At 39.3% G+C, this 26,189-nt stretch overlaps 1 long non-coding RNA gene across 4 annotated transcripts in view; it reads left to right on the top strand.

Annotated features, from left to right (window-relative positions):
* The window catches only part of LOC102900151, a 201,275-nt gene that overhangs the window by 172,260 nt on the left and 2,826 nt on the right, over window positions 1-26,189 (top strand). For all 4 annotated transcript variants that reach the window (XR_006592192.1, XR_006592191.1, XR_002152184.3 and 1 more), the window contains 3 exons: window positions 1,432-1,548; window positions 10,286-10,362; window positions 25,722-25,958. This is a non-coding gene — a long non-coding RNA (uncharacterized LOC102900151). The remainder of the gene's footprint in view (window positions 1-1,431; window positions 1,549-10,285; window positions 10,363-25,721; window positions 25,959-26,189) is intronic.

The raw sequence follows: 26,189 nt of genomic DNA, 5'->3' as shown, positions 1-26,189 counted from the left end.
GCTTGAAGTTAGCTTCTTTGTCTACGGAAGGTGGGCCTATAATTTCCAGAGGCGGTGTTGCCTCTCTGATTCCTTGCTACCCTCTCACCATTGCATGAGCATCTTTGGCCAATCTTCTGCTTGATGTGTTTGCTTCATTATTTACAACATTGGGCTACCCCTGGGCTAGGGGTAAGGCTAATGTCAGCTCCTAGTTTTGCACCAACAGTTCTGCTGACAGAGGGCAGAAGGAAGAAAACAAACACAGGGAAGAGAAGCTTCGATGACTGCTTGCCAAATCCCTGCTCGTAAACTTTCTCAGTGAAGAAAAGCTCTCTAAAGCCACACTCACATTTTGTTTCTTTTTCAAAATTGAGTCTGACCTTATTCTTTATCACATTACCCTCTCTGAACGATCTCCAAATACTCGGAGCCACTCAGGGCTTTGCCGCATCTAACATACATGCCCTAATCCCCTCCTTTCTGGGGAGTTTTTCTTAGATGTGCATGATGAATGTGGAGAGATTTGCTAGCAGGTGAGGCAAGGATCATCCCCAGGCTCTGTGGGGGACGGTGTGGCAAACAAAGGCAGTGGACCTAGGATTCACTGCCCTGCTTGTGAGGATGGGGGACAGGGCCAACAGGGGCCATTCAACACAGTATTCCCAGCATGTGGCCTAGAGAAGGTGTTCAGAAAATATTTGCCAGTCTAAAGGTGAGCCTTGCCCGGGAAACCCGTTAGTCTGTGTGCTTATTGTCAATAATCTAACAAGATGCTATGCCCTCAAAGAGTTTGTAAATCTCATCCCTCCACCCCAGTCAAGTAATATCTTTGGTAAGGTTCCTATACCCTTCCTTGAATACCCCCAGGGCAGCCCCACAGAAATCAACAGGAGATGGGAGACTAATTTTGGATACAGACTGAGCTGGGTTCAAGCTGTCCAAAAAATCAGTTTAATAATATAAAATACTAGGGATATGGGAGGCCAAGAAAGGACTACTAATTCTCGGGGTCTCCTAGCAGCTCTATTGCAGCCTCTTTGGGGAAGCCACCCCTTTGTCTTGGTCACCCCTTCGTGGCACACTTAACCTTGCTCAGGTTAAGTCGGTTCTGTTGGGAGAGGAATGACTGAACATAAGTTAATATAAATTGAACATGGTTTAACACACACGCATGCGTGCATTCCTTCATTCCCTTTACCTATTTTGCCCCCACTCCCCATGTCTCAGATACAGGCTCCCTTTCTACAGACGTCTATCCCTTTGCCCCTGTTGCTAACTTAGATTTCCCTGTAATTTACTAATTCTGGGCCTGGCCCAGAGCAAGTGTTCTAATGAACAAGTTTCTGGCTCAGGGGCCTAAGCACAAAATGTTGGTGGGTGATATAATTGTTCCTGGGACACACGTAGGTACTCAGTTGTCTTTACCACCCGTGTTTATTTTCTTCCCAGAGCTTGAAGGAGGATCCAGCCTGCTTCTCACACCACTGAACTTCCCTCTTCATCACCTTGGCTTTGCACTTCCCGGGATGGAACTGCTTGTTAACTCTCTGAACTAGCCCAAAGCAGGTAATATTCAAAGCAGTTCAATCCAAAGAGCTATTTTTACAAGTCTGCTGGGAGATAACATAGGGGATAAAGCAGATTCCAGAAATACTACTGATAAGACCCAGCTTTGGGGAGAGGAGAAGGGAGAGGCTGAGGGATGGATATGGGACTCCAGTGGTCCCCATCCTTCCTCCTTTTTTTTAAATTTTAATTTTAATTAATTTATTTTTTTATTTTAGAGACCGCATGAGCAGGGGAGAGGGGCAGAGGAGAGGAGAGGGAGAGAGTGAGAAAGAGAGACAGAGAGAGAGAGAGAAAATCTTAAGCAGACCCCATGCTTAGTGTGGAGACATGGGCTCAATCCCACCACCCTGGGATCATAACCTGAGCCGAAATCAAGCATCGGATGCTCAATGGAGTGAGCCACCCAGGTGTCCTCCCCCTCCTTCTTCCTTCTATGCAGTTTCATTCCTAAAGCAAAACAATCCCTGGGGACTTGGGGGTGGGGTGGCGGTGGGAGCTAATTCTAGGAGGTGGAATAGGGAGAGAAACATGAACAGCCGCAGCCAGCAATCTGTTCAAATGTCAATAGGAAGGGAGAGAAGCCTTGATCACACTTCCACAATGTTCAGGTTAAGTCCAGTCCTGCTGGGAGAGTAATAATAACCATGACAACAGTAACAGTTAACCTACCGAACCACTGTAAACATTGTTTAGTTTAATACACACATGGACGCACATACACAAAGGAAAAGCTATTCTTACTCTGTTTACTAGTAAGGAACCTGGAACTAGGAGCAGTTAAGGAAGTTGTCTGAGATTCTACAGCTGGGAAGTGGTAGCATCTCATGTGAACCGAAGTAGTCTGGCTGCAGAGATTCTCTCTTCCACCCTTACAACCTATATTCCAGGACTCTTGCTTCAGGTTTTTCAAAAAATGTATGCACATACAAATATGCACACTTAAAACATAAACTCTTTTTATTAAAAAGGAGGCACACACATCCCTCATTTAATATTTTGGGAACAATGGTGGGGACTGAGTTATTCTATGTCCCTGCCAGTTACTTTATAACAAATTTATTGAGATCTATTTCATTTTCCATAAAACTTAACCTTTTAAAGGATGTATCTCAGTGCTTTTTGGTATATTCACAGGGTTGTGCAACAATCCCTAATTTTGGAACATTTTCATCCTTCAGGAACAATCCCATTGCCATTAGCAATCATTCCCATTGCCTCTTTTCCCCAGAATCTGGTAACCACTAATCTACTTCCTGTCTCTACTGAAATGCCTATTCTGGGGACGTCATATAAATGGGCTCATAGAACATGTGGCCTTTTGTAACTTGTTTCTTTCACTTAGCATGTTTTCAAGGTTCATCCAAGTGGTGGCAGGTGTCAGTACTTACTATGTTTGATTATTATTCCATTGTATGGATAGAACATAATTTGTTCATCAATTCATCTACCGTTTCACTTGTTTCTACCTTTTGGCTATCATGAAGACTGCTATAGTGAACATTCACTTGCAAGTTTATGGAGACACTACGTTTTCATTTTGGGGTGTTTGCCTAGGAGTAGAATTGCTGGATCACATGGTAACTTTGTGAGGAACTGGCAGACTGCTTTCCCAGCACTGTCAGTGCAGAGCCCGATGAAGGACTCGAACTCACAAACTGTGAGATCACGACTTGAGCCAAAATCAAGAGTCAGATGCTCAACCAACTGAGCCACCCCATAGATAACGTTCCAATAAACATGGGGGTGCATATATCATTTTGAATTCGTGTTTTCATTTTCTTTGGGTAAATACCCAGTGGTGGAATTTACTGGATCATGGGGTCGTTCTATTTTTAATTTTTTGTGGAACCTCCATACTGTTTTCCACAGTGGGGGTACCAATTTACATTCTTATGAACAGTGTTTGAGGGTTCCCTTTCTTCCAAATCTTTGACAACACTTATTTCTTGTTTTGATAATAGCCACTCTGATTAGAGTAAGGTGATATCTTATGGTTTTGATTTGCATTTCCCTAATGATCAGTGATGTTGAGCATCTTTTCATGTGTGTACTTACCATCTGTAGGACTTCTTTGGAAAAACGTCTAATTGGGTTCTCTGCTCATTTTTTAAATCCGTTTTTTTGTGCATTGTTATATGTACTATATTTTGACTATTAGTCTCTTACCAGATATATCATTTGAAAATATATTCTCCCATTCTCCCTGACTTGTTGATGGTTTCCTTTGCAAAAACTTTTCATTTTGGTGTAGTCCCAATAGCTTATTTCTGCTTTTATTTTTCTTGCCTGAGAAGACATAGCCATAAGTATATTGCTAAGGCAAATTTCCAAGAGATTACTGCCTGTGTTTTCTTTTAGGGGTTTTATAGTTTCAAATTTCACAGTTAGGTCTTTAATACATTTTTACTTTACTTTTGTGTATGGTATAAAAGTGGTCCAGTTTTCCCAGTGCCATTTATTGAAAAGACAGTCTTTTCCCCATTGTATATTCTTGCCTCCTTTGTTGAATATTAATTTACCATATAAGCATGGTTTTATTTCTGGTGTCTCCATCCTGTTCTATTAATCTGTGTTTATTCTGTGCCAGTACCATACTGTTTTCATTAATAGCTTTATAGTATATATAGTAATCGCTTTCTAGTATATACTATTGTATATATATAGTATAGCTTTATAGAAATCTGGGATTGTGATGCCTCCAGCTTTGTTCTTCTTAAGATTGATTTGGCTATTTGAGATATTTTGTGGTTCCATAGAAGTTTTAGGATTATTTGTTCTAGTTCTGTGGAAAATGCTATTGGTATTTTGATAGGGATTGCATTGAAAATGTAAACTGCTGGGGCATCTGGGTGGCTCAGTCAGTGAAGCGTCTGACTTCATCTCAGATCATGATCTCATGGTTTGCATGTTTGGGCCCCACATCAGGTTCTCTGCTATCAGCACAGAGCCCACTCTGTCCCCCTCTCTCTCTGCCCCACCCCCTGCTTGCACCCTCTCTCTCAAACTAAAAAAACGTAAATTACTTTGGGTAAGGATAGACATTTTAAGGATATTAATTCTTCCAATTCATGAACATGGTATACCTTTCCATTTGTTTGTGTCATCTTCAATTTCACTTCAGAGTATAGGTCTTCCACCTCCTTGGCTAAATTTATTCCTAAATACTTTATTCTCTTTGGTGCAATTGTAAATAAGATTATTTAAAAACTTCTCTTTCTGGTAGTTTTTAGTGTATTGAAATGGAACAGATATCTGTATATTCATTTTGTGTCCTGCAACCTTACTGAAGTCATTTCTTTGTTCTAGTAGTTTTTTGGTGGAGTCTTTAGGGTTTTGTGTATATAGTAACAGGTCATATGCAAATAGTGTCAGTTTTACTTATCAATTTGGATGCCTTTTCTTTTTCCTGTATGACTGCTGTGGCTAAGCTTCCTGTACTATGTTATATAAACGTGGCAAGAGTAAATATCCTGGTCTTTTCCTGATTTTAGAAGAAAAGCTTTCAGTTTTTCACCACTGAGGATGATGTTAGCTGTGGGTTTTCGATATATGGCCTTTATTATGTTGAGGTGTATTCCCTCTAAGCTCATTTTAGACCTATTTTTATCATGAATGGATGTTGTATTTTGTCAAATGCGTTTTCTGCATTTGAGATCATCATGTGGTGTTCATTCTTCCTTTTGATAATTTGTTACATTGATTTGTGAATATTGAATCACATGCATCCCTGAAATAAGTCCTACTTGATTGTGCTAAATAATCCTTTTAATATATTGTTGACTTCTGTTTGTTAATATTTTGTTGAGGGTTTTTACATCTATGTTCATCAGGGATATTGGTCTATAGCAGGTTTTTGGTTTTTTTTTTTTTTTTTTGGTAGTGTCTTTGTCTGGTTTTGGTATAAGGTAATGCTGGTGTTGTAGAATGAATTTGGAAGCTTTCTATCCTCTATTTTTGGAATCACTTAAGAATAGGTATTAACTGTGTTTTAAATGTTAGAGTGCACCTGTGAATTCATCCAGTCCTGGACTTTTGTTTGTTGGGGGGGTTTTGATTACTGATTCAGTTTCAGAAGATTGTATGTTTCCAGGAATTTACCCATTTCCTCTAGGTTGTTCCATTTGTTGGGATATAATTTTTCAATCAATTCTTTAATAATTTTTTTATTTCTGTGTTGCCTGTTCTTTCATTTTTTAAAATAAAAAGAAATATTTAAATTCAACTTAGTTAACATACAGTGTAGGATTTGGTTTCAGGAGTAGAACCCAGTGATTCATCACTTGCATATAACACCCAGTGCTCATCCTAACAAGCACCCTCCTTAATGCCCATCACCCATTTAGCCCATTCCCCCACACAACACCCCACCAGCAACCCTTGTTTGTTCTGTGTATTTAAGAGATCATGGTTTGTCTTCCTCTGTTTTTATCTTATTTTTCCTTCCCTTCCCCTATGATCATCTGTTGTGTTTCTTAAATTCCACATGAGTGAAAACGTATCTGACTTGTTTCACTGAGCATAATACACTCTAGTTCCAACCATGTTGTTGCAAATGGCAAGATGTCATTCTTTTTGACTGCCAAGTAGTAGTCCATTGTGTGTATATAAATACCACATCGTCTTTATCCAATCATCAGTCAGTGGACATTTGGGCTCTTTCCATTATTTGGCTATTGTTGATAATGCTGCTATAAACACTGGGGTGCATGTGCCTCTTCGAAGCAGCATTGGTATCCTTTGGATAAATACCTAGTAGTGCAATTGCTAAGTTGTAGCGTAGTTCCATTTCTTTAATTTTTTGAGGAAACTCCAGAGTGGCTGCACCAGTTTGCATTCCCTCCAACAGTGCAAACGGCTCCTTTGCCAACATCTTTCTCGGCATCCTTGTCAACATCTGTTGTTTCCTGAGTTGTTAATGGTAGCCATTCTGACACATGTGAGGTGGTATCTTATTGTGGTTTTGATTTGTACTTCTCTCATGATGAGTGATGTTGAGCATCTTTTCATGTGCCTGTTAGCCATCTGGTTGTCTTCATTGGAAAAGTGTCTATTCATGTCTTCTGGCCATTTCTTCACCAGATTATTTGTTTTTTGTGTATTGAATTTAATAAGTTCTTTATAGATTTTGGATACTAGCCCTTTATCAGGTATTTGCAAATATCTTCTCCCATTCTGTAGGTTGCCTTTTAGTTTTGCTGATTTGTTTCGTTTGCTGAGCATAAGTTTATTATCTTGATGAGGTCCCAATAGTTCATTTCTGCTTTTATTTCCCTTGCCTCTGGAGACATGTGGAGTAAGAGGTTGCTGACTTTTTCTTCTCTAGGATTTTGATGGTTTCCTTTCTCACAGTTAAGTCTTACAACATACAGAAAATAAATTCAAAACAAAGCAAGTGGTCCAGTATCATGTTGCTGTCCAGTTTTCCCAGTACCATTCACTGAAGAGACTTTTTTCCATTGGATACTCATTCCCGCTTTGTCAAAGATTAGTTGGCCATACATTTTTAGGTCCATTTCTGAGTTTTCTATTTTGTTCTGTTGATCTATTTTCTGTTTTTATACAAGTACCATACTGTTTTGATGATTATAGCTTTGTAATACAGCTTAAAGTCCAGAATTGTGATGCCTCCAGCTTTGGTTTTCTTTTTCAACATTACTTTGGCTATTCCAGGTCTTTAATGGTTCCACACAAATTTTAGGACTGTTTGTTCTAGCTCTGTGAAGAATGCTTGTGTTATTTTGATAGGGATTGCACTGAATGTGTAGATTGCTTTGGGTAGTATTGACATTTTAACAATATTTGTTCTTCCAATCCACGAGCATAGAATGTTTTCCCATTTCTTTGTGTCTTCTTCAATTTCTTTTATAAGATTTCTATAGTTTTCAGCACACAGCTATTTTACCTCTTTGATGAATTCATGGATCAGTTCTAGCAGTTTTTTGATGGAGTCTTTTGGGTTTTCCATGTAGAGTATCATGTCGCCTGTGAAGAGTGAACATTTGACTTCTTCTTTGCCTATTTGCCTTTTATTTCTTCCTGTGGTCTGACTGCTGAGGCTAGGATTTCCAGTACTATGTTGAATAACAGTGGTGAGAGTGGACATCCCCATTGTTTTCCTGACCTTAGGGGAAAAGATCTCAGTTTTTCCCCATTGAGATGAAATTAGCTGTGGGCCTTTCATATATGGCTTTTTATGATGTTGGGCATGTTCCTTCTATTCCCTATTACTTTTATTCCTTCTATTTTCTATTCTCAATTTCATTTTATTCTGATCTTTTTATTAACTGTGGAATTTTTTCCCCTCATTCCTTCAGGAATTTGGTTAGATGGAGATTTTCTTGTTTCTTGAGGTAGGCCTGTAGGTGATTAATCTACTACCTTTACTATAGGCTTGCTTTTACTAATGAAATTTCTCTTTTACATTTTTCTTACCCCCAGTTATGGCCTTTTTATTCCACTTAAAGAATTCTCTAACATTTTTTATAAATCTTTGCCCATTTTTGAAATGATTCTCAGAGAGGAAAGAAAATGCAAATGTAAAGTCCTTTACATATTCTGGATACAGGTGCTTTAGTAGATAGGATTTCCAAGAATATTTTCCCATTTGGTGGGTTGTAGTTTTATTTTCTGGATGTTTAAATATATATATATATATATTTACTTTCAGTGGAGTCTTTTTCCCCCCATTGCTGGTGCTTTTGGTGTCATGTAGAAGAAACCATTGCCTAACCCAAGGTCATGAGGTTCTTCCAAGAGTTTACAGTTTTCATCATTTAAATGTAGGCCTGGTATCCATGTAAGTTAATTTTTGTGTATGGGGTGAAGTGAAGGTAGTTCTATCGCTATTCTTTTGCATGAAGATATCCAGTTGTCCCAGCACCATGTTGAAAATCCACCAGTTATTTTTTTAATCATAGCACATTATTTTATAACCATGGTACTTAGCCTGAGTATATTTTTATTTTTTTCACTTAACCTTCCCTCAATGAAAGCCAGAACTTTTCAGTTTTATTTACCACTGTATTCGCTGTGCCAAGGAGAGTGCCAGACATCCTTATACAGTCAATAAACCTTTAATATCTGAGCTTTTACATTATGTGGAGTTGCTAATATGCATTCTTTCCCAGGTGCCTCTTGGGTCTCCTACACTGTGACTCGTTACCGATTGGCATCTCAGAAGGCAGCTGTTAGAAAGTAAAAGGCTCAGGGAGCTTGGGTGGCTCAGTCAGTTAAGCATCCAACTTCGGTTGGTCATGATCTTGAGGTTTGTGGGTTCAAGCCCCGCATTAGGCTCTCTGCTGACAATTCAGAGACTGCCTTGGATTCTGTGTCTCCCTCTCTCTCTCTCTCTGCCCCTCCCCTGCTTGTGCTCTGTCTCTCAAAAATAAACAAACGTTAAAAAATTATTTTAAAACACAGAAGGTTCTGCATTATCAGATGCTAAGATTTCCTCATATAGGAGCCCACACTTAATCTTCTGCTAACTATACTCATCTGTCACTTCTTAAAAACAGCAACAAAGATGTGTACAGCATGTTGACTACAATTAATACTAATGTATTTTATATTTTCAAATTGCTAAGAGTGAATCTTAAAAGTTCTCATCACAAGAAAAATTTGTACTTTGCAAGGTGACAGATGTTAACTGGACTTCTTATGATCATTTTGCAATGTGTAAAATATGGAGTCATTATGTTATACACCTGAAAAATGTAAGATTACATGTGAAATATCAAAAATAGATTAATTCTAAAATAAGCAACAAAGATGTTTTCCACCACATTTAGAACAAAAAGAATGAGTATAGGAATTCCAGGGGGAAAGTGGAATAAAAATATACATTAATAGGTTCATGTTCTTTTGAGGTTTTAAACCAGGGCCTGTATTTTTGGGTTGTCTCAAGAATGCCAGTAGCATTTTTGTTGAGGAATATTAGTGCAGCAAAAAAGCACGTGAACCAAATTTTAGGTCTTGGATCTTTTGCAATTATGACTTGGCCAATGTTGCCTTTATTTCCTCCTCTGACAAACGGGACAAAAATGGCCTCTGAATAGGATAGTTTTAAAAATTAAGATATTGTCTTAGGCTGCTCATGCTGCTATAATACCATGAACGGTATAAATTATAAAGAATAGAAATTTCTCAAAGTTCGGGAGGACGGCCACTCCACAATCCAGGTGCCAGCAGATTTGGTGTCTGGTGAGGACATACTTTCTGATTCACAGATGATGCCCTCTCTGTGGGTCCTCAAGGGGGAGAAAGGGCAAGGGAGCTCTCCAGTGTCTCTTTCAAAAAAGTACAAATACCATTCATGAGAGCTCTACTGTCATGACCTAATTAGTTCCCAAAGGCCTCGCCTCCTCATGCCACCACGTTGGATATTAAGTTTTCATGGTCCAGAGTGCTAACTATGACACCATGGAACCCCGTGTTGGATATCAGCTTTCCAGCTTATGGATTTGGTGGGGGGGGGGCACAAAAATTCAATCTATAGCAGATACCATATACTACAAAATCCTACTGTCAATAAGATAAATATTTGCTACTTTCTCTAGTTATTCTCAGAACTGAGAGCAGTGAAAAAGAGAATTAGAAATGAGAATGAAAAGTCTTTTGCAAATGGCTATGGTTTTATACATTGATGATCAGTTCGTTTCTCTGCTGTACAAAGAAAGAATTCTATTGGTCATAACAGTTTTCCAAATTGCTCTTTATTTTGTATTTTCCCCTATAGCCAGGCACCAGACAGAGACATCTCTGATAACTTGCTCAGCTTTTAACAGTGGATTGAGTTCAAATCTCTTTGTACAGGTAATGGACTTCTAAATTCTTTGCATGTGTAAGCATTAGTATAGTGTATTGGGAACAAACCTGAATTTGAATCCTGTATTTTCTACTTGCTAGCTGTGTTACCTCTAACAAGTTACTTTGTCAGTTATAAGTGCCTTTTCAGTTGAATGTGCGTGAATCACAACATTTAAGGAAACACTTGAAGAATCAGAACCTGAAAAAGGATGGGACCAGCATAGCTCCAGGAATCTGTTAGGAGCTACTGAACTTTGTTTTTTCAAGGCTCCAACACAGGCATCGTCAGTTCTCTTTCTCTAGCTCCGTATCAGTTAAGATTCAAAGTCTGAGGCCCAGCTTAGATCACTCAATGTCCGCCCAATGTCACTCTGACAATCTCACTAAGACTTCCGCAAATGACAGAGGACAAGGTGACTCTGTGGAGAGCAAACTGCTTGATAGGGCTTGACCACTAAAAAAGGGACTCAACCAACCCAAGGGGACCTGGCAGAAAGAGGACTGGGATAATACGTAGCTTGACCTTACTCCTTTCTAGCCCTTTGTGTCTCTCACTAGTGCCTCCAACCAGCCAAAGCCAACTGGCAGCTCAATGGCAAGGGAGCCCATTGGTACAATTTGTGTGACGTTAGCCTCTTCGATACGGTGGCGCCATAGACAAGGGTGGATGCTAGTATATAGAACATCTCTAAAATATTCATCGTATTGAATGCTGTCTTCCCTCTTATTTAGAAAAAAGGCCCATGACTTCTCTTATCCCAGATGGAAAAGTTACGCATATAAGCCCCGGTTCAGGAAATTCCTAATAATTTGGAAGTGGCCAAAGACGTGAGTCGGCGGGTTTTCCTCTTCTTCCCTGGTGCAGCCTGCTCTCAGCAAGGCCAGACCCAGCTGTGGGGTACCCCCTCCTTGAGGAGCCTCATGGAGTCTGTGGGTGGTAGTTCCTCCTCTGTGGGTGGTTCTGCGCTCCTGCCAAGGCTGAAGGAATCCACTTCAAAAGATGCCACCACCACCACTGATAAATGGAATCAGAAGGGCACTGTTTCAGCTCAGACTGTTTCTAAGCACTTTCACCAGGCCCCGTTCTTGAGGGGTATTCCTCTTCTCAGCGGCCTTGGGTAATGAGGAGGGTGGGGGTCCCTACCAGGCAGCCATTTCTCTGTCAACTACCAACTTACCCTCAGTGTTAGAAAGGCAGGGGAGAGGAGGGGCTCAGCTGTGGCCTTTGTGTTCCCTCTTGTTTCCATGTGCTAAATAAGGTTGGAATACTTTGCAGTTTACTCTACAAGGGTAATCTCTTCATGCATTAAAAATAGACTAAGTTAGACTTACACGTCTCTTCCATACTTTTCAAATGAATTTGATTGCTATGGTTCCCTGGCTTAGGAAAAGAGACGAAAATAGATACTTGTAGGAAAGGAGTATTTTGTTTTTAGAAAGGCAGCGTTGAAATGGGGCTCCCAAGCCTGGATATGGGGATCAGCTGACCTTGGTAAAGTCGTTCTCCTCTGTGGGCCTTCAACATTTGCAGTAAGATTTGTGTAGGTAAGAAAGATTGAAATATTCACTGTGACCCAATATACCTAGCACATCCCCTAGTAGATGTGCTGATAAGGAATTATATCTCTAGAAGGTATAATTTACCCCTTTATCCTGTTCCCCAACCCCTACCTCTGGTAGCCACCAATCCGTTCTCCGTATCTATGATTTACCTTTTGAATATCTTGACTTGTAGATTCCAAACGTTTATGTTTCCATTTTTATTATGAAAATACTAAGACATGAAAAGGCACAAAGAAAGAAGGATGAGATTGTTTTTATAAAGCACAGTTTTGCTTTTGATCTCTGTGCTGGAAAAGTAGTGCGCAGTAATATAAGGAAAACGTAGGATTTTGGACTTAGTGGCAGCTTTGAGATTTGAGCCTGAGGTGCTGGTACTGAGGCCACTCAGCTACAAAAAATAATATTTACAGCCTAAGATGTAAAGGTGCCTTTTATTTAGAAGTACTTTGCATGTACTGGTCATTCGTTAATGGGGGCTCTCTATGTTCACATTTGTTTACATTTGTCTAAAGCATAAGAGACTCTTAAAAACTGAGAACAAACTGAGGGTTGATGGAGGGTGGGTGATGGGTATTGACGAGGGTATCTTTTGGGATGAGCACTGGGTGTTGTATGGAAACCAATTTGACAATAAACTTCATATATCTTTACAAAAGCCACTAAAAGATCTTGGGGAGAACACTAGGCCGCACTCTCTTGATCTTAGTTGACTAGTAACCCTGCACTGGCTCTTTCTTCTCTAGGACAATATTAATATTGAATGTGCACCTTGATGAATGATAGGAGCACTGTGCAAACCACTTAGTTTCCACAAGGTGGTCTGAGAAATGTAGTGGCCATACCAGGATCTTCTAAAAAGTCAAGTTAAATGGATTCCTGTCCCACTTTTCCCTTGGAAATTTGTTTCCATCAGGAGGTGGAACTAAGTCAGCAAGGGGCTTCTAAGCCAACTTTGTGACAAGATTCCCTTCTCTTAGTGGACAGCATAGAGTACTGGTACCAGTGTAGACTCTAGATCCAGATAGTCCAAGTTCGACATTTGACTTTCTATCTCCTGACTTCAGACAACTGAAGTCTTACTCAGTATCTTGACTTGAAAGGAAGGTCAATAATTGTACCAAATTTAAAGGTTTGTTCGGCCAATTCTATGTATCAATGTGTTTAAAGTACCTAGAACGGTACTTAACCACATAGTAAATGATACACAAATGTTAATAAAAGAGGTGGTCAGGTGGTAAAATCATCTGATTCAGGAAATTCCTAACAATTTGGAAGTGGCCAAAGGCATGAGTCAGTAGTTTTTTTCTCCTCTGTGTTTTTAATATAGAAACTTCATTATTCATGGGCTTAGCTGTCAACTTCCTTACTATTAATTATTATTAATGAACCTAGATGTCACTGGGAGTCTCTCTGCCTATAGAGATATTAGTGGCTTTGGTTTAAAGCCCTAGGCTTCAATGATCAGGATAAATGTAGAGTCCTCTCCTTGACTTTGAATATGTCTGACATTGTCATAGGGACTGAAAATTATGGCTAAAGTGTATTTCTCTGTCATGTCAAAGGGAATCTGAAGGTAAATGTCCCCACGCAAGATTGTGACTATCCTGTAAAAGCAAGAACCTGGATTCCTTCTGTCATTCAGATCTACCTCATCACTTCATTCCCAAAGTCACTTTATCCTCCTACACAGCTGTTGCTGGAACTCCAGCCATCACATCCCAGTTGCAGGCCAGAAGGAAATTTTTTTAAATGTGAAGAAAAAAAATGACATTGACATTCATTTATTCTATTTTTAAGCAATCTCTACACCCAACATGGGACTCAAACTTACAACCCCGAGATCAAGAGTGGCATGCTCTACCGACTGAACCAACCAGGGCCCCCATATTGACTCTTTTTAAAGGATCCTTGACAGAAATTCTAGAAAATAATTATGCCTTTGTCTCTGTGGCTAGAATGTAATCACTTGGCCTTACCTACCTACCAGAGAGGATCAACAATAGCCCTTTAAATGAGTACACGATCAAGGGATAGACAGGAGTAGGTAAAGTGACCCTTTTTGCCATATGGTTCCCTGTCCCTGTCCCCAAACATGCTCAGATCCATGTGCAGACCTAGGTATATACTCTGCCACTCACCAGCTTTAAGAAATCTATCCCATCATATTTTCACAGTCTTTTTGAAAATCATCGTGGAGTTAGAGGTGTAGGGATCACAGGTGAGTTATTTGGCTATTTAAGCTTATATCAGTGTCCCCAAAAACTTATTCTAAGACTCCTTTCTGTCCATCTAAAAACTGTTTTCGTGAAGCCAGAGCTCCAAACCTGTGACTTTTCCTGAAGCACACAGACCCCTAGAACATATAGTTTAGCTCCTGCCCCATTTCCCCTCAGCTCTTTGAGGGACTCAAGTGATCAGCCAGGTAGTAAGCTGAGGAATGATAATAAGGATAGAAACCATCTGCCCAGTGCCCCAAGTACCATTGTCTCTGTTACATAACTGTAATCTCGATAATTTATTGTGGAGACTGTCGTCATCTCATTACCACCACTGAGGGAATTCAGGCTTAAGAGATGTTAGTAAACCCCACAATTTTATTTAAACAGTGCTTAATTTGGGGTGAGTTATGTATCACTCATGTATGTGTTCATTTAATATTTCCGCTATGTTTTCATGGAGGCTCAAGGAGACATCAATGATTAAGTTGGTATTATAATCCTGGTCAAATAAGCTCCATGTTTTATATGATTTTCCATCTAATATTCGTCTCTAGTCTCGTCTTCTCCAGGGCACACAAACTCACTGCCTTCAACTTTCTGAAACCACAATAGCTTCGAGATCCCTTATCATAAAAGTCTCCTCTCAACACATTTTGGTTTGTCAATGCCATTCTTTCTTTTTTTTTTTTTTTTAAGTTTTGAGATACAGCATGAGTAGAGGAGAGGCAGAGAGAGGGAGACAGAGAATCTCAAGCAGGCTCCTCGCTGTCAGCACAGAGCCCGATGCGGGGTGCAAACTCACGAAACCATGAGATCATGACCTGAGCCAAAACCAAGAGTCAGACGCTTAACTGACTGAGCCACCCTGGTGCCCCACCAATGCCATTCTCGAAATAAAACACTCAGACTTTAATTCCTAGTTGTGGGAACTTCAGCAAAAATAAAACCAAAATAAGCCCTAATTCAGGACACACCTACCCCCAACATGGGCTCCAACTCACGACACTGATATCAAGAGGCACGTGCTTTACTAAGCCAGCCAGGTGTCCCTAATTCATGATGCTATTAAATATAGACAAAGAAGAAAACTAATTTTTAGAAAAAAATTGTGTTACCATTGTGTTACTAGCACCAAGTGCTAAGTTGAGTATCGAGTTTTTGAAAGACCTTGGGTCGGACAGTTAAGTAATATTTAGTGGAATGTTAGAATGTCTATAGAGATTGGAAAGGTGGTCATGTGGCATTGAGATCAGAGTTGCCTTTACTGCTCACATGAACCTCTTAATAATGACTATTATTTATGGAGCAGTTTCCAAGTATCAGCTACTGTGCAAGGTATAGGACTGGAGATATCTTTTTATTCTATTTAGTAACTATTATTTCTATAAAACACAAAGGGCATCTCAGGTTCAGAAGGTCAAATAGCCTAATTAGAAACTCTCAGTAAAGTAGCAACAACAAGAATCAAATCCATGGTTCTGCTGACGAAACCCAAAGCAAATTACTGAATTTTGGACCATTTTCATTTCTGCCCAAGGCCCCAGTTCCTCATCTGTAAAATCAGCAGTTTGAAATACAGCGTCTATATAAGTGATGGTGTGCTGGAGTGGACTGTGAGAGCTGATGGTTTTATTTTCCACCAAAAGGCTGCTAGAACTGATACATGAAGTCAGCAAAGTCGCAGGATACAAAATTAACGTACAGAAATCAGTTGCATTCTTATATACTAATAATGACGCAACAGAAAGACAAAGAAACTGATCCCATTCACAACTGCACCAAGAATCATAAAGTACCTAGGAATAAACCTAACCAAAGATGTAAAATATTTGTATGCTGAAAACTATAGAAAGCTTGTGAAGGAAATTGAAGAAGATACAAAGAAATGGAAAAACATTCTGTGCTCATGGATTGAAAGAATAAATATTGTTAAAATGTCAATACTACCCAAAGCAATCTACACATTCAATGCAATCCCAATCAAAATTGCACCAGCATTCTTCTCGAAGCTAGAATAAGCAATCCTAAAATTTGTATGGAACCACAAAAGACCCCGAATAGCCAAAGTAATATTGAAGAAGAAAACCAAAGCAGGAGGCATCACAATCCCAGACTTTAGCCTCTACTAAAAGCTGTAATCATCAAGACAGCATGGTATTGGCACAAAAACAGACACATAGACCAATGGAATCGAATAGAGACTCCAGAATTGGACCCACAAAAGTACGGCCAACTAATCTTTGACAAAGCAGGAAAGAATATCTAATGGAAGAAAGACAGTCTCTTTAACAAATGGTGCTGGGAGAACTTGACAGCAACATACAGAAGAATGAAACTAGACCACTTTCTTACACCATTCACAAAAATAAACTCAAAATGGATAAAGGACCTGGATGTGAGACAGGAAACCATCAAAATCCTGGAGGAGAAAGGGAAAAACCTCTCTGACCCCAGTCGCAGCAGTTTCTTACTTGACACATCTCCAAAGGCAAGGGAATTAAAAGCAAAAATGAACTATTGGGACCTCATCAAGATAAAAAGCTTCTGCACTGTGAAGGAAACAATCAATAAAACTAAAAGGCAACTGACAGAATGGGAAAAGATATTTGCAAATGACGTATCAGACAAAGGGCTAGTATACAAAATCTATAAAGAACTCACCAAACTCCACACCCAGAAAACAAATAATCCAGTGAAGAAGTGGGCAGAAAACATGAATAGACACTTCTCTAAAGAAGACACCCAGATAGCCAACAGGCATATGAAAAGGTGCTCAATGTCGCTCCTCATCAGGAAAATACAAATCAAAACCACACTGAGATACCACCTCACATTGGCCAGAGTGCCTAACATTAAAAACTCAGGACACAAGAGATGTTGGAGAGGATATGGAGAAACCGAAACCCTCTTGCACTGTCGGTGGGAATGCAAACTGGGGCAGCCACTCTGGAAAACAGTGTGGAGGTTCCTCAAAAAATTAAAAATAGAACTACCCTACGAGCCAGCAATAGCACTGCTAGGAATATGCCCAAGGGATACAGGAGTTCTGATGCATAAGGGCACTTGTACCCCAGTGTTTATAGCAGCACTTTCAACAGCAGTCCAATTATGGGAAGAGCTTAAATGTCCATCAACTGATGAATGGATAAGTAAATTGTGGTTTATATACACAATAGAATACTACGTGGCAATGAGAAAGAATGAAATCTGGCCTTTTGTAGCCACATGGATGGAACTGGAGAGTGTTCTAAGTGAAATAAGTCATACAGAGAAAGACAGATACCGTATGTTTTCACTCTTACATGGATCCTGAGAAAGTGTACAGAAGACCCTAGGGGAGGGGAAGGAAAAGAAAGTTACAGAGATGGAAGGAGGCAAACCATAAGAGACTTAAAAACTGAGAACAAAGTGAGGGTTGATGGGGGGTGGGTGATGGGTATTGAGGAGGGCACCTGTTGGGATGAGCACTGGGTGTTGTATGAAAACCAATTTGACAATAAATTTCATATGAAAAAAATTTGTGAGCTAGTTTTAAACAGAACCATCATTGACAAACTAGATAAACTTCACATTTACATTAAACATTTAAATGAACATTCATAACATTAAAATAAAAACTATTCAAAACTCATTTACTTTTTTTTACTTGATTTGGCCTATCTGTGCTCTTGAGTCCATTTATATTGTGTATCTCTATGGGAGAAAGAGTGTACATTGCTGTGCTGCCATTATTTCCTTGCTTTCAGTTCAGCGAGGCCCTATTGGTGGCTTGGTACCTACCAGGCAAGAGTGTTTACACAATGGAAATCAGCAAATGCTAAAAATCAAGGCTTGGTTTATTGTTTTGTTGGTTGTGTGGACTTATGAAATTGACAGAAAACAATTATATAAAGTAAAAAGTGTGTCATATCTATGGGTATTACATGTGAGTAGCACAAAAAAAATGACAAAATACTCCTCTAATATTTGAAAACTATACAATTCAGAAAAGTTACGCAACCTCATTAATAAACGAGAAGTGCCAACATGTCTCTGTTGTTTTATCTCATTAACAGAAAGGAAAAAATATCAACCGACATGTTCAGGAAAGAGGGTAGAGTAGGAGGATTCTGGGCTCACCTCATCCCATGGACTCACTGACATAATAGCTCTATAGCTCGTTCTGTCTCTCTTCTCTCTCTCTCTCTATATATATATCATGTACTATATATACAATGAACTCTGAAAATGACCTGAGGACTGGCAGAATGGTCCTTCCATGGTTAATCATAGAAAGGCGGCCATATTAGAAAAGGGTAGGAGGGGCAGAGACATGGTTGGGAACCAAACCCCCAGTGAGACTAACCACAAACAGGAGGGACACCACCAGCATAGAGAAGAGGATTAGACCCCACACAAGGGACCCCTGACACTGGGGACCTAGGAAGATGAGTCCCCTTAACATCTGGCTTTGAAAACCAATAGGGCTTAATGTCAGGAGCTTTTTAAAATCAGCAGGACTTAACTCAGAGAGCCTGAGGGCCGATAGGAAACTGAGTCCCCACCCTTTAAGAGCCAGCCTAATAAATAACTCACCCTGAGACAAAGCACAGAAGCAGCAATTTGAAAAGGGCCTGTGGTATACATGAAAGAGATTTATTTGCTAATTTCAGAACATGTGCTGGAGGGGCAGGGATCTTCAGGAGATTTCTCTGGGAACCAAACTGTCGGCAAGTGTCATTTCTCTTCCCCCCAACCCCAGCCTAGATGGGTGGACGCTTGTGGGAGCCCGTGCTAACACTCCTCCCTCTACCTTGCTAAAAAACTGCGTGCCCTGCCCTTGTGTTTCCCCCTGTGGACCTGCCCCCATCCAACCTGCCCACCTCATGAGACCTCCCTTGAGAGTGGCTCCTGCCCCACGAGCAGCCCTATCTGCAGCCCTATCATGGACTGGCACCACTCCGAAGTGACTCCTGCCCTGGGGAGTGAGGGAAATCACCCTACACACCAGCGCCTGCAGTTTCAGTGGCCTGCCCCTTAGCTGGCTGCTCAGGGAGCAACCCCCGACCATCGGTGCGCCTGCAGTTGTGGCCGAGAGGCTAATTGCAGACAGCGAGGCTGACTGCCAGCCCCACCTGCCAAAGAGCCTGTGGTGGCCTCAGGCCTCTCAACGGCGTGGGGATCAGCCCTGCCCAGTGCATCCACAGCAGGCGAAGCAGGCTCAGCAGCTGGCGGGGCTGAAGGCAAACGCAGCTCTGCCACAAGAGTGGGGTGCATGCAGCACCCCCAGACACGCTGGGATGTCTGGTTCTTGGTGATCAGGAGGGATTGTGCTAGAGGGCGCCACAGAACCTCTTCTACGCGAGGCCGCTACTTTCAAGACCAGGAGACATAGCTGACCTGATACACAGAAACAGATTAGACAAAAAGGAGCCTGAGGTTCGGTCTTAAGTGTAGGATGAGACAAAATAAAAAGGCTAAGTGGAGAAACCAAGATAAGCAATATACCTGATGAATAATTCAAAGTCACGGTCATACACATGAAAAGATGCTGAACATTACTCATGATCAGGGAAATACAGATCAAAACCACATTGAGATACCACCTCACACCAGTCAGAGTGGCTAAAATGAACAAGTCGGGAAACAACAGATGCTGGTGAGGATGTGGAGAAATGGGAACCCTCTTGCACTGTTGGTGGGAATGCAAACTGGTGCAGCTGCTCTGGAAAACAGTATGGAGGTTCCTCAAAAAATTAAAAGAGAACTACCCTATGACCCAGCAATAGCACTCCTAGGAATTTATCCCAATGATATGGGAGTGCTGATTCATATGGGCACATGTACCCCAATGTTTATAGCAGCACCTTCAACAATAGCCAAATTATGGAAAGAACCTAAATATCCATCAACTGATGAATGGATAAAGAAGATGTAGTTTATATATTCAATGGAATACTACTTGGCAATGAAAAAGAATAATATCCTGCCATTTGCAGCAACGTGAATGGAACTGGAGGGCATTATGCCAAGTGAAACAAGTCAGTCAGAGAAAGATATCATGAGTTTCCCAAGTTCCACATATGAGTGAAAACATTACAGAAGACCATGGGGGAAGGGAATGGGAAAAATAGTTACAGAGAAGGAGGGAGGAAAATCATAAAAGACTCTTAAATACAGAGAACAAACTGAGGGTTGATTGCAGCAGGTGGGGGAAGGGGGGAAATGGGTGATGGGCATTGAGGAGGGCACTTGTTGGGATGAACACTGGGTGTTTGTTGTATGGAAGCGATAAGTCAGAGGAATCTACCCCCAAAATCAAGAGCACACTATACACTGTGTGTTAGCCAACTTGACAATAAATTATATTAAAACACACACACACACACACACACACACACACACACACACACACACAAAGTCATGGTCATAAAGATACTCACTGGACTTAAGAGTGAATGAACTCCATGAGAACTTCTACAAAGAGGTAGAAAAGATACACACATACACACACACACACACACACACACACAAAGATGAATTTAATAACTGAAATTAAAAAAAATACACTAGAGGGAATCAACAGCAGATTAGGAGGCAGAAGATGGGATCAGCATTCCAGAAGACAGGGTAATGGAAAGCAACCAAGCTGAATGGCAAAAAGGAAAAAGAACAACAAAAATGAGAATTGGTTAAGGGAACCCTGTGACATCAATAAGTGTAAGAACATTCACATCATAGTGATCCCAGAAGGAGGAGAGACAGAAGGGGGTAGAAGATCTATTGGAAGAAATAATACCTGAAAACTTTCCCCGTCTGTAGAAGGAAACAGACATCCAAGTCCAGGAAACACAGAGAGCCCCTAACAAGATTAACCCTTGGAGGTCACATAATAATAAAAGACGCATAATAATAAAAGTGGCAAAAGTAACAACAAAAAGAATTTTAAAAGCAGCAAGAGAAAGAAAAAGTTACCTAAAAGGGAAACTCTGTAAGGCTTTAGCCGATTTTTTTTAACAGAAACTTTGCAAGCCAGGGTCAGAAGCAGGATATTCACCATGCAGAAAGGAAAAAAACAAAACAAAAAAACAACTGAGAATACTCTACAAAGCAAGGTTATCATTCAGAATTGAAGAGATAAAGAATTTACCAAACAAAAGATAGGCGTTCACTGCCACTAAATCAGACAAGAAATGTTAAAGGGAATTCATTGTAAAGTAAAGGCCACACCTAGAAGAAAATTATGGGAAAAATTCATAGGTAAAATAAGCATTTAGTAAAGGTAATAGATTAATCACTATAAAGCCAGTATGGAGGTTAAAACACCTAAGTGTTTTAAAATCAGCTATATCTACAAAAATCAGTCAAGGGTACTCAAAATAAAAAGTTGTAAACTATGACATCAAATACATAAAACATCAAGGAGGTAAAATTTTAGTACTTATACAATTTGTTTGACTTAAGCAAGCAGCAACTTAATATAGACTGCTATATACATAGGATGTTCTATATGAAACCAGTGGTAACCACACATCAATAACCTGTCATAGATACACAAGAAATAATCAGAAAGGAATCCAAGCATAAGACTAGAAGCCATCATACCACAAAGAAAGAAAGACAAAAAAGGAACAGAAGAACTATATAAACAACCAGAAAATCATTAACAAAATAACAGTAAGTACATACTTGTCAATAATTAACTTAAATGTAAATGGACTAGGTGCTCCCATCAAAAGACATAGGGTGACTGAATGGATTAAAAAACAAGACCCATCTATATACTGCCTGCAAGAGACTCACTTCAGATCTAAAGACAAATATAGACTGAAAGTAAAGGGATGGAAAAACACATACCATGCAAATGGATGTGGGGGGAAAAGAGCCAGGGTAGCAATACTTCTATCAGACAAAATGGACTTTAAAACAAAGACTGTAGCATGAGACAAAGAAGGGTACTACATAGTAATAAAGGGATCAATCCAATAAGAGGATATAACAACTGTAAGTATCTATATACCCAACGTAGGACCACCTAAATATATACGGCATGTACTAACAGACATAAAGGGAGAAATTGACAGTAAAGCAATAGCAGGGCACTTTAACACCCCATGTCCATCAGTGGATAGATCGTCCAGACTGAAAAATCAAGGAAACAGTGGCTTTGAATGACACATTAGACGAGATGGACCTAATAGATATATAAAGAGCATTATTCCAGACCCAGAAGAATATATATTCTTTTCAAGTGCATATGGGACATTCTCCAGGCTAGATTACATGTTAGGCCACACAAAAAAAAGCCACAGTAAATTTGAGAAGACTGAAATCATACCAAGTGTCTTTTCTGACCACAACAGTATTAAACTAGGTATCAATTACAAGGAAAAAAAAAATCTGGAACGAACACAAATACATGGAGGCTAAATAACATGCTACTAAACAATAAATGAGTCCACTCAGAAATCAGCAATAAAAAAATACCTAGAGACAAGTGAAAATGAAAACACATTGGTCCAAAATCTTGGGATACGGCAAAAGCAGTTTTAAGAGGGAAGTTTATAGCAATACAGGTATACCTCAAGAAACAAGAAAAATCTGAAAAAAAAAAAAAAAAGCTAACCTTACACCTAAGGGATCTAGAAAGAGAAGAACAAACACATTAGTTCTACCAAGCATTTAAAGAAGAGTTAATACCTATTCTCAAACTATTCAAAAAAATAGAAGTAGAAGGAAAGCTTCCAAAAACATTCTACAAAATTAGTATTACCCTGATACCAAAACCAGACAAACACTACAAAAACAAAATGAAAAAACTACATGTCAATATGCCTAATGAACATTGAGCAAAATCTTCAACGAAACATTAACAAAATGAATTTAAAAATACATTTTAAAAATTATTCACCACAATAAAGTGGGATTTATTTCAGGATATTAGCATTATTTAATATTATCAATCAACCTGATACATTATATTAACAAGCAAAAGGATAAGAACCATATGATCTTCTCAATAGATGTAGGAAAAGTATTTGACAAAATACAATGTCCATTCTTGATAAAAACTCAACAAAGGGAGTTTCAGAGAAAACATACATCAACATAATAAAGGCCACATATGAGAAGCCCACAGTTAACATATTCAATGGTGAAAAACTGAAAGTCTTTCCTCTAAAGGTCAAGAACAAGAAAGGATGCTTACGCTCACCACTTTACTTCAACATAGTACTAGAAGTCTTAGCTCCAGCAATGGGACAATAACAAGAAATAAAAGGCATCCAAATTGGCAAAAAGTAATACTATTACTATTTGTACATGACATACTATATAGAGAAAACTCTAAAGACTCCACCAAAAAAAAATCTATAGGAATGGATAGAGGAATTCAGTAAAGTTGCAAGATATAGAATACACAGAAATCTGTTGCATGTCTATATACTAATAATGAAGTAGAAGAAAGAGAAATTAAGAAAACAACTCCATTTGCAATTGCACAATAAAATACCTAAGAATAAATTTAACCAAGGAAGCAAAAGACCTGTATTTTGAAAACTATAACAACATCGATAAAAGAAATTGAAGACAAAAATGGAAATATACTCCATACTCATGGATTAGAAGAATTAATATTATTAAGAAGTCCATACTACCCAAAGTAACCCACAGATTGAACTAATCTCTGTCAAAATTCCGAAAGCCTTTTCGCAGAACTGGGATAAATAATCCTAAAATTTGTATGTGACCACAAAAGATCCTAAACAGTCAAAACAATCTTGAGAAAGAACAAAGCACAATCCCAGTATCACAATCCCAGATTTCATGATATAACACAAGGCTATAGTGATCAAAACAGTATGATATTAGCACAAGAATAGACACAGATTCATCAAACAGGATAAAGAAACCAGAAATAAACCCACACCTATATGGTCAATTAATCTTCAACAAAAGGAGGCAAGAATATACAACAGGAAAAAGTCTTTTCAATAAATGATGTTGATAACACCACTTTCTTACACCATACACAAAAATAAACTCAAAATGGATTAAAAACCTAAATCTGAGACCTGAAACCATAGAACCCCTGAATGAAAACATAAGCAGTAATCTCTTGGACATCAGCCTTAGCAACATACTTATGGATATTTTTCCTCAGGCAGCAGAAATGAAAGCAAAAACAATTAATTGTGACTACACCAAAATAAAGTTTTTGCACAGAAAAGGAAACCATCAATAAAAAGGCAACCCAGTGAATAGAAGATATCTATAAATATAACTGATTAGCGTATGTAAATATTAATATAACTGACAAGGGATTAATATCCAAAATATATAAAGAACTTTTACAACTCAACACCAAAAACAAAACCACACACACAAACAAACAAAAAACTAATCTGTTTAAAAAAAAATAGGCAGAGGACCAGAATAAACATTTTTCCAAAGGAGACCTATAGATGGCCAACAGACACATGGAAAGATGCTCAACATCACTAATCATTAGGGAAATGCAAATCAAAATGACAATGAGATAGCACTTCATACCAGTCAGGGTAGCTAGTATCAAAAAGACAAGAAATAAGGGCACCTGGGTAGCTCAGTCAGTTATGCATCCAACTCTTGATTTCAATTCTGGTCATGATCTTATGGTTCAAGAGATCGAGCCCCGAGTCGGGCTCTGTGCTGACACTGTGGAACTTACTTGCAATTTTCTCTCTCTCTCTCTCTCTCTCTCTCTCTCTCTCTGCCCCTCTCCTCTGCTCATGCTCTCACTCAAAATAAATAAATAAACTTAAAAAAAAAGACAAGTAATAACAAGTGTTGGAGAGGATATATAAAAATGGGAACTCTCCTGTTATTGGTGAGGATGTAAATTGGTGTAACCACTGTGGAAAACAGTATGGGTCTTCTTCAAACAGATAAAAATGATAACAACATATGATCCAGTAATTCCACTACTAGGTATTTACCCCCCAAAACCAAAAGCTCTAATTTGAAAACAAAAATACAAGCTTATTTACAATAGCTAAGATATGGAAGCAACCCAAGTGTCTATGAATAGACGAATGGATAAAGAAGTGGTATGTATACACAATGAAATATTACTCAGCCATAAAAAAGAATGAAACCTTGCCATTTGTGACAACATGGAGAATCTAGAAGGTTTTATGCTAAGAGAGAGACAAATATAAATACCATATGATTTCACTTACATGTGGAATCTAAAAAAAAAAAAAAATCCCAGACTCTTAAATACAGAGAAAAAATGGGTGGTTGCCAGATAGAAGACAAATAGAAGTACAGTATAGGTAATATAGTCAATAATATTATAATAAAGTTGAATGGTGACATTGAATATACTTACTGTGCTGAGCATGAAGTAATGTTAGAATTAATGTTTAAGTGACAATCAGTTGGCTATATGAAATTTATAATTAAAAAGACTCTTTTTAATTTGTGTTATGCTTTCCTTATAGCAATATGTTTAAATATAAATATATGTGTACACAGATACATGTGTAAGACACTGGGGGTTGGTTGTTGAATGTCTACTAACACTTGGCTGCTTTGGGGTTTTTCTCATCTTCGATATTGTAGGAGCCTAACTAGGACCAGGTGGAGACCACAGGGCGCCAGGCACTATGAAGAACTGGTCCAATTGTTGCAGGTGTTGGCGGTTGGAACGGGCTGCCTCAAGAGGTGGTGAGGTCCTGTTGCTGCGCTGACACCAAGGCCACTCCACAGGGGAGAAGAGGGTGCAGATGATGTTGGATGTGCCTCCTTCTCAACCGGAAAGTTTCACACCCAATAGGGAAGAGGGAGTCAGAGTGAGAGGTGGGTATGGCACTCGTGAGGCAATGGCTGATGGCTCTTGCCTACTTTCAAGCTCAGAACGTATCAGTCAAGAGTCTTATCAACTTATTTGTATCCCTTAATCAATGGAAACTCCCTGGGTGGCCAGAGTCAGAATACATTGCTCCTTGAGTTAATCCCCTCCACTACGGTGTATGCTTCCTCAGTTGCTGTGCATTTTAGGTGTTTGCGTGGTAGCTTCTCATCTGAGAA

Source organism: Felis catus, chromosome F2 (genome assembly GCF_018350175.1).
Source record: "Felis catus isolate Fca126 chromosome F2, F.catus_Fca126_mat1.0, whole genome shotgun sequence".
NCBI classification, from domain to species: domain Eukaryota; kingdom Metazoa; phylum Chordata; class Mammalia; order Carnivora; family Felidae; genus Felis; species Felis catus.
The sequence above is the reverse complement of the archived record's forward strand: the minus strand, read 5'-3'. Positions and strand labels throughout refer to the sequence as shown.